Source organism: Canis lupus, chromosome 29 (genome assembly GCF_003254725.2).
Source record: "Canis lupus dingo isolate Sandy chromosome 29, ASM325472v2, whole genome shotgun sequence".
Lineage (NCBI taxonomy): Eukaryota > Metazoa > Chordata > Mammalia > Carnivora > Canidae > Canis > Canis lupus.
Window position 1 is genome coordinate 14,297,501 of NC_064271.1, and position 14,325 is coordinate 14,311,825.

Here is a 14,325-nt window from a genome sequence, read left to right on the forward strand (position 1 = left end):
CTTTTTTAGAGAAGGAAATAAGGCAGATCCTAAATGGTAGGTGGAAAACATGATATTATTTGCCCCAAGTTCTGGAAACATTTAGAATTATATATAAGATAGGAAAACAAATATGAAAAACAGTAAATGTAACACAGGGGAAGATAGAAGCTTTATCAGAATAGCCTGTGGAAGTGAAGGAAGCAAATTGACAGTTATTTGTTTGCTTGTTTGATTGGTCTGTTTTTCTCACTAGACTGGCCTTTAAAGTTAATGAACATGTAAGAAGAATTGTATCTATTTTGCTTAAGAAGCATTGTACCCCTAGTGCTTGAAACATAGTAAAAGCTCAATAAAATTTTTTATCCTCTCAGCTTTTAGCCAGTAAATACACACACACACATACTACACACACACACATACACACATACCACATTTTGAAGAATTTCAATTTCTGGCAGTATGACAATTTAAATAATTTGTTTAACCCTTATCCTGGAAAAAATAATAATAAATTCTGAATAAAACATAGTTTCAACATTTGTTGAATGCATTGATGAGTTAGTGAGAAAATAAGGCATAATCAGATGTAAAAATTAAGTGAAAGCAGGGAGCCTACAGAATGAAGACCATACCCACAAATAACTAGTAAAAGAAAAAGTAAATTTTCTCTGAATAAATTAACCTTCAATGCAGGTTTCAAAGAATGCTCATCACATCAAGGAATATGAGTATTTGAGTTAAAAAAATCATAATAATTACAAATACACAAGGAAACAAAGCATCAAAAGAGAAAGCCAGCAGGAAGAAGAGAAACAATTATAAATATAAATACCTTAAAATTTGGAGTTGTTAGACAAAAAAATAAACATAAAAACAAAAGTCAAGTCCTAGAAATAAAAGTTTATCAATTAAAATTAGAAACTCAGTGGAAAGTTATAATAACAAATTAGACATAGGCAGAGAGGGGAATATTTCTTGGAATATGGAGCTGAAAATACTAGAATGTACCACAGAGAAATTTTGAGATAAAGACTATAAAATAAAAGAGTCAGGGAGGATAAATAGACAGGTCTTAAATACTTCATGCACTTAAGGAGATAAGAAAGGGGATGCGGGAAAAGTAATATTTGAACAGATAATGGCAGAACATTTTCCAAAGCTGGAAAGACACCAGATTACAGACACAGGAAATCTAACAAATTCCAAACAGTTCATTTGATAAGAAACTCAGTTCTAGACAAGGAAAATGCTAAAGCAAAAATAAGATTTAACAATAGTCAGAGAATGATAATAGATCACCTTCAAAGGAATAAGAATTGAACTGAAAATTGGTAGACAGAAGTCAGTATAACAATATGGTAGCCAGAATTCTAATATTCTTTGTCCAAGGTAGACACATATCTTCTCCCAACTAATCAAACATTGAGGTGAAATGTAACTTACATTTTGCAAATGTGACTCAGATCATAAATTAGTTGACCTTAAGATAGGGAAATTATCTAAGATCTGCCTCACCTAGTAATATGAACATTCTAAATCTGGTATAGAGATCAGAGAGAGGAGAATTTAAAGATTTGAAGCAAGGGACAACATATAGCTGGTTATAGGTAGAGGTAGCCACTTGGACTGGGGGCAGCCTCTAATCAGTGAGAGCAGCCCCCAGCAGCTTACAAAGAATCAGAAAGAACCTCAGTTCTACAACCACAAGCAACTGAATTATGCCAATAACAAAAAGAAGCTTGGAAGCAGAATTTTCCCCAGTGTCCAAAAGAAGTCAGACTAGTCTGTACATTGATTTCAGTTTTTACACATCTGACTGACCATGCCAGACTTTTGACCTAAAGAATGGGACTTAACGAATGATTATTGTCTAAGCTGCTATGTTTATGGTAATTTGTTACACAGCAATAGAAAACTAATACAGATGATACTTAAATGTACTGCAGCAAAATTACTGTAAACCTAAAATTCTGAATCCAGCAAAAATATATTTCCAAAATTAGGGCCAAAGAGTCACTTTTAAACAGAAAATGATATCCCTGAAAGAGTTTTTAATGAACACACTCTTGCTAATAAAAATTATAAAAGATATACTTTTCAGGGATCCCTGGGTGGCGCAGCGGTTTGGCGCCTGCCTTTGGCCCAGGGCGCGATCCTGGAGACCCGGGATCGAATCCCACGTCAGGCTCCCGGTGCGTGGAGCCTGCTTCTCCCTCTGCCTGTGTCTCTGCCTCTCTCCTCTCTCTCTCTGTGTGCCTATCATAAATAAAAAAAAAAAAAAAAAAAAAAAAAAAGATATACTTTTCATATATTGATAGAAAAGGACACAAACACTGATACGTGATATAAGATAATATAATATATATAACAAAGTAATAAATTTGCAAATATATTTAACCTGATATTGACTGTAGAAAATAAAACAAAATTAAAAATTATAGAATTAAAATATATAACATTAATATATAATTCAGAAAAATGATAATAACAGTTAAGCCAGTATTTTTATAATTTGATTTAAAAAGAAATCAAGGAAGACGACAAACCATGATAAACTCTTAATGACAGAGAACAAACTGAGGGTTGAGGAGGGGAGGTGGGTGGGTGGGTAGAGTAAATGGGTGATGGGCATTAAGGAGGGCACATTATGTGATATGCACTGTGTTACATGCAACTGATGAATTATTAAATTATACATCTGAAACTAATGATGTACTATATGTTGGCCAATTGAATTTAAATTTTAAAAAATGTAAAAATATAAATTAAAAAAATAATAAATGTAAAGTTTCTAGGAGAATACCTAAAAAAATAAAAACAATGTATAAATTAGAACTAATATTAGAGAAGAAATTTTAGATGAGAAAACTATATAATAAACTTAAAAGGAGGCAAAATAAGAGGGAAACATATAGGAAGATCAAATTGAAAGCAAAAAATGATAGAAATAAAACCAAATAAATTAAACCAAAAAAAAACAAACTAAATATCTTGGTTAAAGGCTGAAGATGGGGCTCAATTGCTGAACCCTGAGATCATGACCTGAGGTGAAATGAAGAGTCAGACACTTAACCAACCAAGCCCCCCAGGTGCCCCGAGAAACACACTTCTAATTAATGAATGGATCAAATAAACAAATGAAAATTTAGAAGTTATTTGATAATGAAAATCTGTGGGATACTACTAAAATGGTACCTCAGGGCACAGCTATACTTTCAAATATTTATAGAGAAAACTGAAAGTAAATGAGCTAAGAATCTCTGTGTTATAGAAAGAAAAAACAAATAAAACCAAAAAATAAAGAAGGAAGAAAATAATGAAGATAAATGCAAAAATAATAAAATGGAAAGCAAGTATACAACAGATTTTTTTAAAAAGGGAAAGCATCATTATTATGCTAGGTTTATCCCAGCAATGCAAAGTTATTTAATATTAGATGTCAATTGATTTAGTTCATCATATTAATCAATTAATGGAAATAACATATTAATCTTAATAGTTACAGAAAAAGCATTTGATAAAATTTAACATTCATTTCATGACAAAAACACTTACAAAAAAATACTTGAGAATAGAAGAAAATTTCATTAGTTTGATAAGTATTATCTACCCAAAACTTGCATCAAATATCATACTTACTAGTAAAACTTGAGTGGTAAAGATCAAGAACACATAATGCCTAATCCTTTGCCACTTCTATCCAACAACATACAGTGCAGTAGGACAAGAAAAGAAATATATAAGAATTAAAAAGGAAGAATCAAGACTGTCTTTTCTTTAACATACAGATGATACACTTCTTAAGATAAATAGAATCAACGGGAAGAATTATCAGCCTCTCTAGATTAATAAAAGAAATCTAAAATACAAAAATCAATTGTGGGACACCTGAATGACTAAGTCAGTTGAGTATCTGACTCTTGCTTTGGCTCAGGTCATGACCTCAGAGCCATGGGATTGAGCCCCATTCAGGGGCTCCACCTTCAGCAGAGAGTCTGCTAGAGATTCCCTCTGACTCCTCCCTCTGCCCTTCCCCCACACTCTCTTTCTCAAGTAAAATTTTTAAAAAGTCAATTGCATTTCTGTATGTCAGAATCATACAGTTAGAAAATGTAATCTTAAAAATGCAACAGTTATAATACTATCAAAACTATGAAGTATCAAGAAATACATTTAACAAAATTTATGCAATAAATTCTTGGAGAATTTTAAAAAATATTTTTATATTTTATAAGCATTAAAGAAGACTTAAATAATTAGAAAGATATACATCATGCTCATTTATTGGAAGACTGTAATCTAAGGATCTCTTTAAATTGGTTTATAAATTTAATGGTACTTTCAATATTTTTGTTTATTTTTTTTATTAAAATAGACCTTTAACTCATATCTCACACAAAAATCAATTCCAGACACATTAAAGACTTAAATGTAATAAACAAGGTAATAAAACTTATAGAAAATAATATAAAAAATAACTATGATCTCACAGTGAAGAAGAGTTTCTTAAATAAGGGGAAAAACCTCAAGCCATAAATGGAATGATCAATCAATTTGACTACATTAAAATTGAGAACTTCTGTCCTCACAACAAGATAAAAGTCAACATATAAGCCACAATGTGAGATAAGACTACATAAACAATCCTGGTCAGTCACTAGCAATTCATATGGCACCTTTGGACAAATTTGTAAAGACATTACTTCAATTTTTGGGGAGTATAGTTTCATATACCCTGAGAAACCTTGTAAGGTTATGTCACAATTAGAGCACCACTGTAAAAGTGTAAATTGGTACATCACCCTGGAAAACAATTTTGCACTATTTGGTAAAGTCAAAGATATTCATACCTTTAGATTCAGCAATTCTGTTCTTAGGTATAAATCCTTGCACGTGAGCATCAAGACACATGTTCCAGAATGTTCATTGCAACACAAATTATAATACAAATAACTAAAAATTGAAAAATGATGTCATTTGGCAGTCTGCAAATTAGATGCTGCAAAGTAACATGCTTCTATGTGGGCAAGGTTTTAGAAGACCCACTCTAGCCCTCCTAACAGGGTGACAGGTCCATGGGACCAAAGGAATACATCAAGCTAGAGAATTTACTCCACCTCTGTATCATGTTCAAGGGAATTGGCACTCCACAATATCCCCATGTCTGCTTGCATGGTCTGTACTACTATTGGTCTGAATTAAGGCAAACCACACTACTGATAAGCCTGAGGAATGGTCAAAGAGTGGCTGTAGCTGAAGGCCTGGATAATGGGCATGAATAGAGCTTGGAAGTTCAGACTGGTGTGTACACATTCCTGTAGTTGGGACACAGTGAGAGTAATAAGGGGTCAGGCTGTGGGGGACCAAGGGCCAGTCTCTCCATGTCTTGGTGTTCAGAGTAAAGGAGTCTGAAAATTCTAAATTTAAACCTAACCTTCTAGGTTCCTATGAAGGTGTATTTGCCCAGAAAGTAGAATAAAAAGTTTTAAAGAAGAGTTTATTAGGGGATCCCTGGGTGGCTCAGTGGTTTAGCGCCTGTCTTTGGCCCAGGGTGTGATCCTGGATCCCCGGGATTGAGTCCCACATTGGGCTCCTGGCATGGAGCCTGCCTCTCCCTCTGTCTGTGTCTCTGTCTCTGTTTCTCTCTCTCTCTCTCTCTCTCTCTCTCTCTATATATATATATATATATATATATATAATAAATAAAATTAAAAAAAAGAAGAGTTTATTAGCTTGATTTATAAATTTCAAATATTCAGTCATACAGTATACAGAACTCTATCTGTACTCTTTCTCTGGCCATGCAAAGACAGCAACAGGCCTGATGGTAGAAAACAAAAAGACATACTTCAATGGAGAATTATAAATCATTCTGTATGATACAAAATAGTGACCACATTAATGAAATGAATAGAAATAGAGATAATAGAAAAATAATAGTAGAAGTAGTAGTAGAAATAATGGTCACAGCATTATCATCTTGAGAAATCCAAATGCTTTCATCTCTCTGGGTACCTTCCCAAACTTTTTTATCAAAAATGTTGAGATACCAGACATAGCTGAATAATTACATATGAAAATAAGTGCTGTATATTATCTGTTGAGTTTTATTATATATTAGACATTATGTTGAAATATCTTTATATTCAATTTTAAGGTATAAAAAATACGGGCCACTAACTTAAATCAAATATTGTAGAATAGAGTTAAGAAAGAAATTCAGCATCTGTTTCACCATTTTTTATTTTTATTATTTTTTTTAATTTTCAAAATCTTACGATTTACAAAAATTCTATTTGGCTTAGAAAGGGTGACCATTTCTTTCTATTCAACAACCCCATTACTTTTTGTGGAAGAAGTTTCCTTCTACTATAGTTTTTGATTCAGGGGCCTATTTTTTGATAGTCATACAGGATGACTATGTTCAGTGTGAATTTGTTTAACCATCCCCAATGTCCATTCTAAATCTTGGATTATTTGACAGAAAAAAAAAATCATCCTGCAGAACCATTCTCCAAATTCTAAGAATATGAAAGTCCTCACTCAGTCGAAAAGCCATGAGATCCAAGTACAAACAAATGGAAAAATATGGCAAAGGTCCCTGAGCTTCTGCCAAAATAAACTCAAGAGAAAACAAAGGGGAAGTCATCATAGATGTTTTAGCATTGGACAGGATTTATAAAAATCAACTATTCAAAACCCAGTATTCTACATCCACTTATCATCCAGCTTCTCACCTAGAATAGAAGTTTTAATATTCTGGAGACCCACATAAGGAATAGTCCTGACATGTGCGAGGTGCTCAGTGGTAAATATTTGTTGAATGAATGAATGAGCAAACATATTTTCTTAATGGGTTATCTTGCTGGTTGTTATTTGTCATCCTTTTATTTATTTTAGGATATCAGCATATTAACTAATGTTTCTTAAAGCTTAGTTTTCTCCCTTAATTCTTTTTTTTTTTCCCTTAATTCTTAATTCTTTTTTTTTCTTTTTTTTTCCTTAGAGCACTTTGGTGTGTAAAAAATTTCAGAGAGCTTAAAAAAGTTAAATATCGACCCAAGCAGCATAGTCATGCAACCACCACATTTCTTCTTTTTAAATAAAACTAGTACAATTTAATAGATTATGTTTCATTAACAGCATCTTAAATAAATCTCTCTTTTAGAATTACCTTGCTTAATCTCTTGTTCCCAATGGTTTTATTTTGTAGTCCAAATCTGTACCCAGTTTCATGTTGGAAAGACAAATGGAGCAATGTACTAGTGTATCTGGAAGTGGACCACATAACATCTAGTGTGCTTTATTTTTTAATTGCTCTTATTCTGAGCTAAGTGTTCTTCTGAAGTGTTATGCTGTTTGCCAAGAACTGAAGGTGAAGAGGAAAAATAGCAAGAGCCTCCTTGAGCAAGAACAGAAGAGAAAATTAACTAAAAGGGAAATCAAAACTAAGAATTACATAGGGAAAAAAAACAATTATGAAGTCATTAGTGTTGCTTTACTATAAGCAACATTAAAAAAAAGTGAGTACTTCAAGTTTCTGTAAATAAATGCAGAGCAGTATCCTATTCTGGCAGACCCGAAATATGGGGTAAGTAATTAACCTTCAGGTTGTCAGAATTGATACTCAGTCGTCATCAGTGTGTCTTCAATGGTATAACCCCCAAAGGAAAACATAATTCTTGTTGCTGTCACTCTCATTTGTGGCCCCAAATCACACAGAGAAAGTTTTTTTCTGCTTCTTTCTCAATGCAGAATGCTGCCTATGAAATTGATTCCTGTAGAATAATAAGCCAGCTGAAATGTCTTCTGAATGATAACATTTCAGAGTCTAGATTTAGGTATCACATCATTGCATATTGAAATCCAATTCATACATTTTACTGATCAGATGAGACATCTTCTAAATTCTTGTGGTTAGTTGACATATATTCAAAATAGTTATCATGGGATTCTTAGGAATAGCAAACTGATAACTAACCTCCACATAGAGGAGTTAGGAGTTTTGAGCATTAGCTCTCACCATATGTATTTCACAGCTTCAAATGATTAAAAAAAAAAAAAAGAATCCCCAAATTATCCTTATAAACTAGTTCTCCACCCTGGGTATAGAGAGGGTTGAATAAATGAAATCTCACTACTTGCTGGAAATAGATACCAGTTATCTGGGCAAGAAATATAAGATGTTTATGCTGTTTTCTTAATACAATCAGGCTGTGAGATGAACATTTTGCTTTATAGACTTCATGAATTTTTTTGGAACTCATTTTCTTCATTTTATAACTTTTTGATCCATTTGTGATCCTTACATATACATGCATAGAAATACTATTAGTTACATTAGGATTACTACTACAATCCTTATGGCTTTGTCTTACCGTTAATATATTCATAGTGATTAAGCTAAAATAAATCAGCACGAAAAAGCTTTACTTCTTAGGACAGATGTGTCTATCTCGCAGAATCAATAATGTATTATTTGTATTTCTAACAGACTTTCTACCTAAATACTGGTTCTACTATCTCTTTTCAAAAAGAACATATAAAACGTCCGTTTCTTCATTTTTTATTAAAATATTTAAGTTTAGAATTGCTTCCTTTATTAAATTAAGTTCCCATTTTAAGACACTTAAGACACAAGGACTCCACCAAAGTATATAGAACCATAATATAAAGTGAAAGTTTAGTAATAAATGCAATATGGAAATTTCTTTAAGATTTAAGATAACAGCCAACATTTAAAATTTTTATTTCTTCTTTGGAAGATAACTAGAGCCATATATTCGATTCAAAAAAATGATTTGAGGGTAAGAAAAGGCTTGTTTTATCTTGCCTAGTAATAGATTTTTTTTCTCTTTTGCTGAATTCTCTGCGTGAATAACAAGAGTGGCAGCCATTTTCTCCCAGCTCAACATCAAAACCCCTTTCATCTGCTGTCTAAATGCAAACAAAGCAAACCTTCCACCAGGCCTTTCTTTCCAGATAAATTAAAACTCTCATGTCCTGGGGCCTAAATCAAGCCTACAGGCCTTCCCTAGATAAATCCGCTCTCAACCTGAAATCTTCTTGCCACACGTGCTCCTTGTAAGATAATTTTGCAGTAGCTAATCAATAATGCAACAGTAAATTGCATTTAAATAAACATTAGCAGCCCCTCTTAATGAATAAAACCTCATCTGCAATTTGTCAAAGTCAGAAATACTGGACTCTTTTGATATTCATTGGAATATTGGAAATTGGAGCTTTGACAGATTTTATGTACATTGCAATTACCATTGTGTGTGTGTGTGTGCACTTAAAAAAGGCTTATTTTTATACATTTTGGACTGAATATAGTGGAATGTACAGCAGGTTTCTAGACTGGAATTCATATGTCTGCTACCACTCTGGTTAAAAATATATCAAGATAATCCTGCTTTCCATTGCAAATTATGAGGCAACCAAGTTGTATGTAGCTCATTTGAATTTTCTGACTTTAGATGAAAAAAAGTAGAAATCTTTATTCTGAAATGATGATGAAGAAAACTACTTGATTTGATATTATGTATATCATTATTTTTGTATCTCACTGAAAATTGTTATTATTTAAGGAATTCTGAAATAATTATAGAAATTAAGATAATCATTGACTTTCATACTTAATATCTTAAATTTATAAAATTCCTTTTTCTAAAAATAAGCATTTTTATGTAGATTGTGAATAACGGGTTTAATAATTCCCTGACATTCACTTCTATTATTCTACAGAATACTTACTTTACAAAGTAAATGGCTATTATTTTAAAAGTGCTTTAAAAAGACTAAACAAAATATTAAGACATATCTTTAGATAAATCTGTAAGAAAGAACATAAGACCATATTCGTGTATTGTATTTTAGGGTGCTCTGGGATATTTTTCTTAAATCCAAGTTTAATATCATGTTCTGTATCCTAAATACATTGTATTTTAGAGGTCCATACTAGAACACTCACTTAGAGTCAAAATTAATGCCATTTAACACTATAAAAATAAATAATGCTATTTTATAGGAATTTCAAAGTGTTTAGCATGGGAACAAAACGAATAATATTATAAAGATTTACTTGAAGAAGGAAGCTATTCTTCCAGAATAGCATCAGAATTGAAGCCATTTTTAATTTATATATTCTTGATATAATGTCATTGGAATGAAAAAGAAAAGTAATCATGTTTTATAGATGGAAAATTTGGATTAGTCAGAACTACACCCAAGAATTACACCCAAGAACCAGTATTCAAAGTACCAGGTCATTTCCCATGTCATTTCCGAGCTCACATGCCAAATGGACATTCAAAGATGTGACTGAAATAGGCTGAAACAAATAAACAAACAAACAAACATACAAATAAATAAATAAATAAATTAATAAATAAGGCTGAGCATGCATAGACAAATCCACAGAGTCATTTTGACCCTTTGAAATATTCACACTTTCCACAGAGTCATTTTGACCCTTTGAAATGTTCACGCTTTCCTACAGCTAATCATTGGTAAAGACTTCTTTATTTTTTTAATTTATTATATTTTTAGTAAAGACTTCTTTAAATGGCATATTAAGAAAGATATAAACATGAGAAAATTATTTGTGTTCTAATTTGTTAACCTTTCTGTCTCCCTCTGCTCCCAATTCCTATGTACACCACCGAGCATTCAGTTGCATTCGATACTCCAGGCATCAAGAGCCTATTGCAAGCACCAGGCAGCAGAGGAACATCTGCCACTATTTATCTTACTCAAAGTTGAAGAGTAAATGTAGATGCAGACCCAAAAACTTAAAATGGAGAAAGGTTACAAGCTCATCAAAAGTTTAGGCCTTGCTCCTATTATGTCTTTCTTACCTTTTGGAGAAGGAAAATGGATGCAACAATACTCACCAGAACACAAACTTTGAAGCTCTATTCAAAGCTACAGTAAAGTAACCCAGAAAGCCATGGTAAGCCTTAATAAGGAACAAAATAGTTGTTAGAAATATCCTGATCCTCCATTATTGAGAATGAAAGTGACCAAAAGGACGTGTGTTTCTGTCAAAAGTTCTAAGACTTCACATTGTCTAAAAAACCCCAAACACCACAGGTTTTAAATATAAGAGCTAAAACCATAAAGCTCTTAAAAACATAACATTTTTGTGACTTTGTTAGTGACAGTTTTTTAGATATGGCAACAAAAGCACAAGCCAGAAAAAAATAATTTTTTCTTTATCAAATTAAAAACCTTTGAATGTCAAAGGGCACCAGTAAGAAAATGAAAAGAAAAATAAATAAAACTTAAAGAAAAGAAAATGAAAAGACAATACCATAGAATGGAAGAAAATATTTACAAACTATATGTCTGATAAGGGACTTGTAACCAGAATACATAAGTAATTTTTACAAGTCAACAATAAAAAAGGTAAATAACCCATTTAAAACATGGGTAAAAGATCTAAATAGACATTTCTCCAAAGAAAGTACACACATGGCTGAGAAGCACATGAAAGTATCCTCAACATCATTTGGTGATAGGGAAATGCACAAAACCATCATGCAATGCTCCTTCATTCTCATTAGTTTGGCTATAATTTAAAAAATAGTGATAAGTTTTGGCAAGAATATAGAGAAAGTAGAGCACCACATCCACTGCTGGTAGGAATGTAAAGTGGTGCAGATTCTGTGGACTTTCTGAAAATTCCTCAAAAAGTTAATCATAGAGTAACAGTATGATCCAGAAATTATACTTTTAGGTATATAACCAAGACAAATGAAAACACGTGTCCACACAAAAATGTATACACAAATGCTCATAGCCACATTATTCAAAATCACCAAAAAGTGGAAATAATCTAAATGTCCATCAACCGATGAGTGGATAACAAAATGTTTTATATCTATATTATGGAATATTACTTAACAATAAAAAAAGAATGAAGCATGCTACAACATGGATCAACCCTCAACGCATTATGCTAAAATGAATACAGCTAGTCATGCACACACACACACACACACACACACACCCCACATACTGTATTCCATTTATATGAAATTTCCATAATAGGAAAATCCATACAGGCAGAAAGCAAATTAGTGCTTTCCAGGGCCTAGACAGACAGAGAAATAGGAGTGACTGCTAATGCATACAAGTTTCTTTTGGGAGTAATAAAAATACTCTAAAATTATAGTACTGTAACAATTGAACAACTGTGGATATCCTAAAAATCACTGAATTGTAGATTTATAAAAGGATGGATTTTATGGTATGTGAAGGATATCTCAATAAAGATTTTATTAATTATACCTGCACACAAACAGAGGCTTAATCGAAGTTAGACAGAAATTGATTGGACTCCGCTCTTCCACTCCTCAGCTGGGTTACTTTGGGGATTGTGGCTTTTTATCAGTAATGAATTTAGAACCCCCAGGATCTGGCCGGTTGTAAGTATTCAATAAGTCAGAACATTGCAATTAAGAGGACAGACTCAGCAACCAAACTGAGTGAAACTCTGGCTGTACCACTTAGAAGCTGTTTTGGCCAAATTATTAATCTCTCTGTGTTATTATTATCTTAAATGTAAGAAGGGGAAAAATAATAGTACCCACCTCATCTGAGTTGTCATGAGTCCTAATTGAGTTAATATAAGTAATGTGCTGGGAGCATTTGAGATATTTAAGACAACAGTATCTGAATGCAAAATGAATAATATTTTCTCAAATTTCTACACCAGTTACCCTCGCACTGTGAATTACAGACAAGAATTATTAGATTGCAGTGTTTATACTCAGCCTGAAGACTTTTAAATGGAAACATTAGAAAGTTATATTTACTGCACATATACATATGTAAACGTGTGATATTTATGTTAAGATGTAAGTCACTGACAAAGTCTGGCCCATCTATGGATGATATGGTCATATGGAAAATAGCAAGAGGCCTCTGGACAAGGCTAGGGGAAAGTTTGATTCAGGCATTCAAAATCAATTTGAATTGAAAATTTTATTTTGTAATTATGGTTAAAATATCAGAATTTGGGGGATGCCTGTATGGCTCAGCAGTTGAGAATCTGCCTTTGGCCCAGGGCATGATCCCAGATTCCCAGAATTGAGTCCCACATTGGGCTCCTTGCATGGAGCCTGCTTCTCCTCCCTCTGTCTGTGTCTCTGTCTCTCTTTCTGTGTCTCTCATGAATAAATAAATAAAATCTCTTTTAAAAAATATAAGAATTTTCCTAAAGTAACAATTTAGCCTTTGATGTTAACTGCCTAGCTCATCATAAGTAGAGTACTCAATAAAAATGTCTTTGAAATGTTAAAGAGTAATGCACAAATAATTTTTCAAAACCACTTGTTCAATTTTCAGTCCCAAATAGAGCTTGTCATTCTATTTGGATAAGACTACTTTGATAATTTACTTATTACAAAATTTTCTCATATACTAAATATTAATGATATGGGTAAAAAACTTTTATTTAGCTATTTTCCCTAATGAAGAAAAAATACCGAAGAAAAAGAAAGTTGATGAAGGTCGTGTGGTTTGTAAGTGGCACGGCCAAGACTCAAACCAGCATCTCTAAAATTCTAGGCCAAATTTCTTTCTACTATACTATTGGATCTCACACTTTTTCAATGAAAGAAGTGAAAATAAAACCATAAAAAAGATAAATAAACAAAAATTAAAAAATAAAACCGATCCAGTTTCATGGATCACCCACCACATGATGGTAATTGTCCTTCTAGTACCTGTTGAGATGAAGACAAAGTGCTATATAAACTTAGTAGCACTTTTAAATTAATTACATTGCAACCAGCCCATCAGTATCTATATATATTTGAAAAAAATAACAACTTATGCAATTAATGAGCAGACTTGGCCAGCATGGCTAGAGTCCATTCAAAACTCTCTTCAGAATTCTCTCATGATTTTTCACCATCTACTTACTCTTCATGCTGCAGAACTAATAATCTGACTGCTGTTTAGGGTTTGGTCTGCTTTATTTGGGACACCATAAGCAATTACCCTTGAAATAGCGCAAGCAAAAAGGTAGTTTGGGATGCTGTATTTAATCACCAAATATCAATTCTTAATGTACCAGGAGGGGATTTAAGAGTTCATAAGCCAGCTAGGCTGGCAAAGTGAAGCCTAAAATGAGGCCAGAATACGGCACTTATCCTGGGATTTGGGTTAAACATTTTCACTTATGTCCCCCAAATGACGCACATCCTAGAGGATACCTGAGGATTGACCAAGCAGCTCAATCAGGAAGGAAACACACATTTCAATTAGATATTCACCATAGAAGTGGATTATATACCTTTTATGATCTAATCAGACATGGCTATGGGGAAACAA

The 14,325-nt window shown here is 32.7% G+C and overlaps 1 long non-coding RNA gene across 5 annotated transcripts in view; it reads left to right on the forward strand.

Annotated features, from left to right (window-relative positions):
- The window catches only part of LOC112678520 (uncharacterized), a 53,439-nt gene that overhangs the window by 16,709 nt on the left and 22,405 nt on the right, over positions 1-14,325 (forward strand). For all 5 annotated transcript variants that reach the window (XR_004810419.2, XR_003147627.3, XR_003147628.3 and 2 more), the window contains 2 exons: positions 7,196-7,505; positions 10,658-10,936. This is a non-coding gene — a long non-coding RNA (uncharacterized LOC112678520). The remainder of the gene's footprint in view (positions 1-7,195; positions 7,506-10,657; positions 10,937-14,325) is intronic.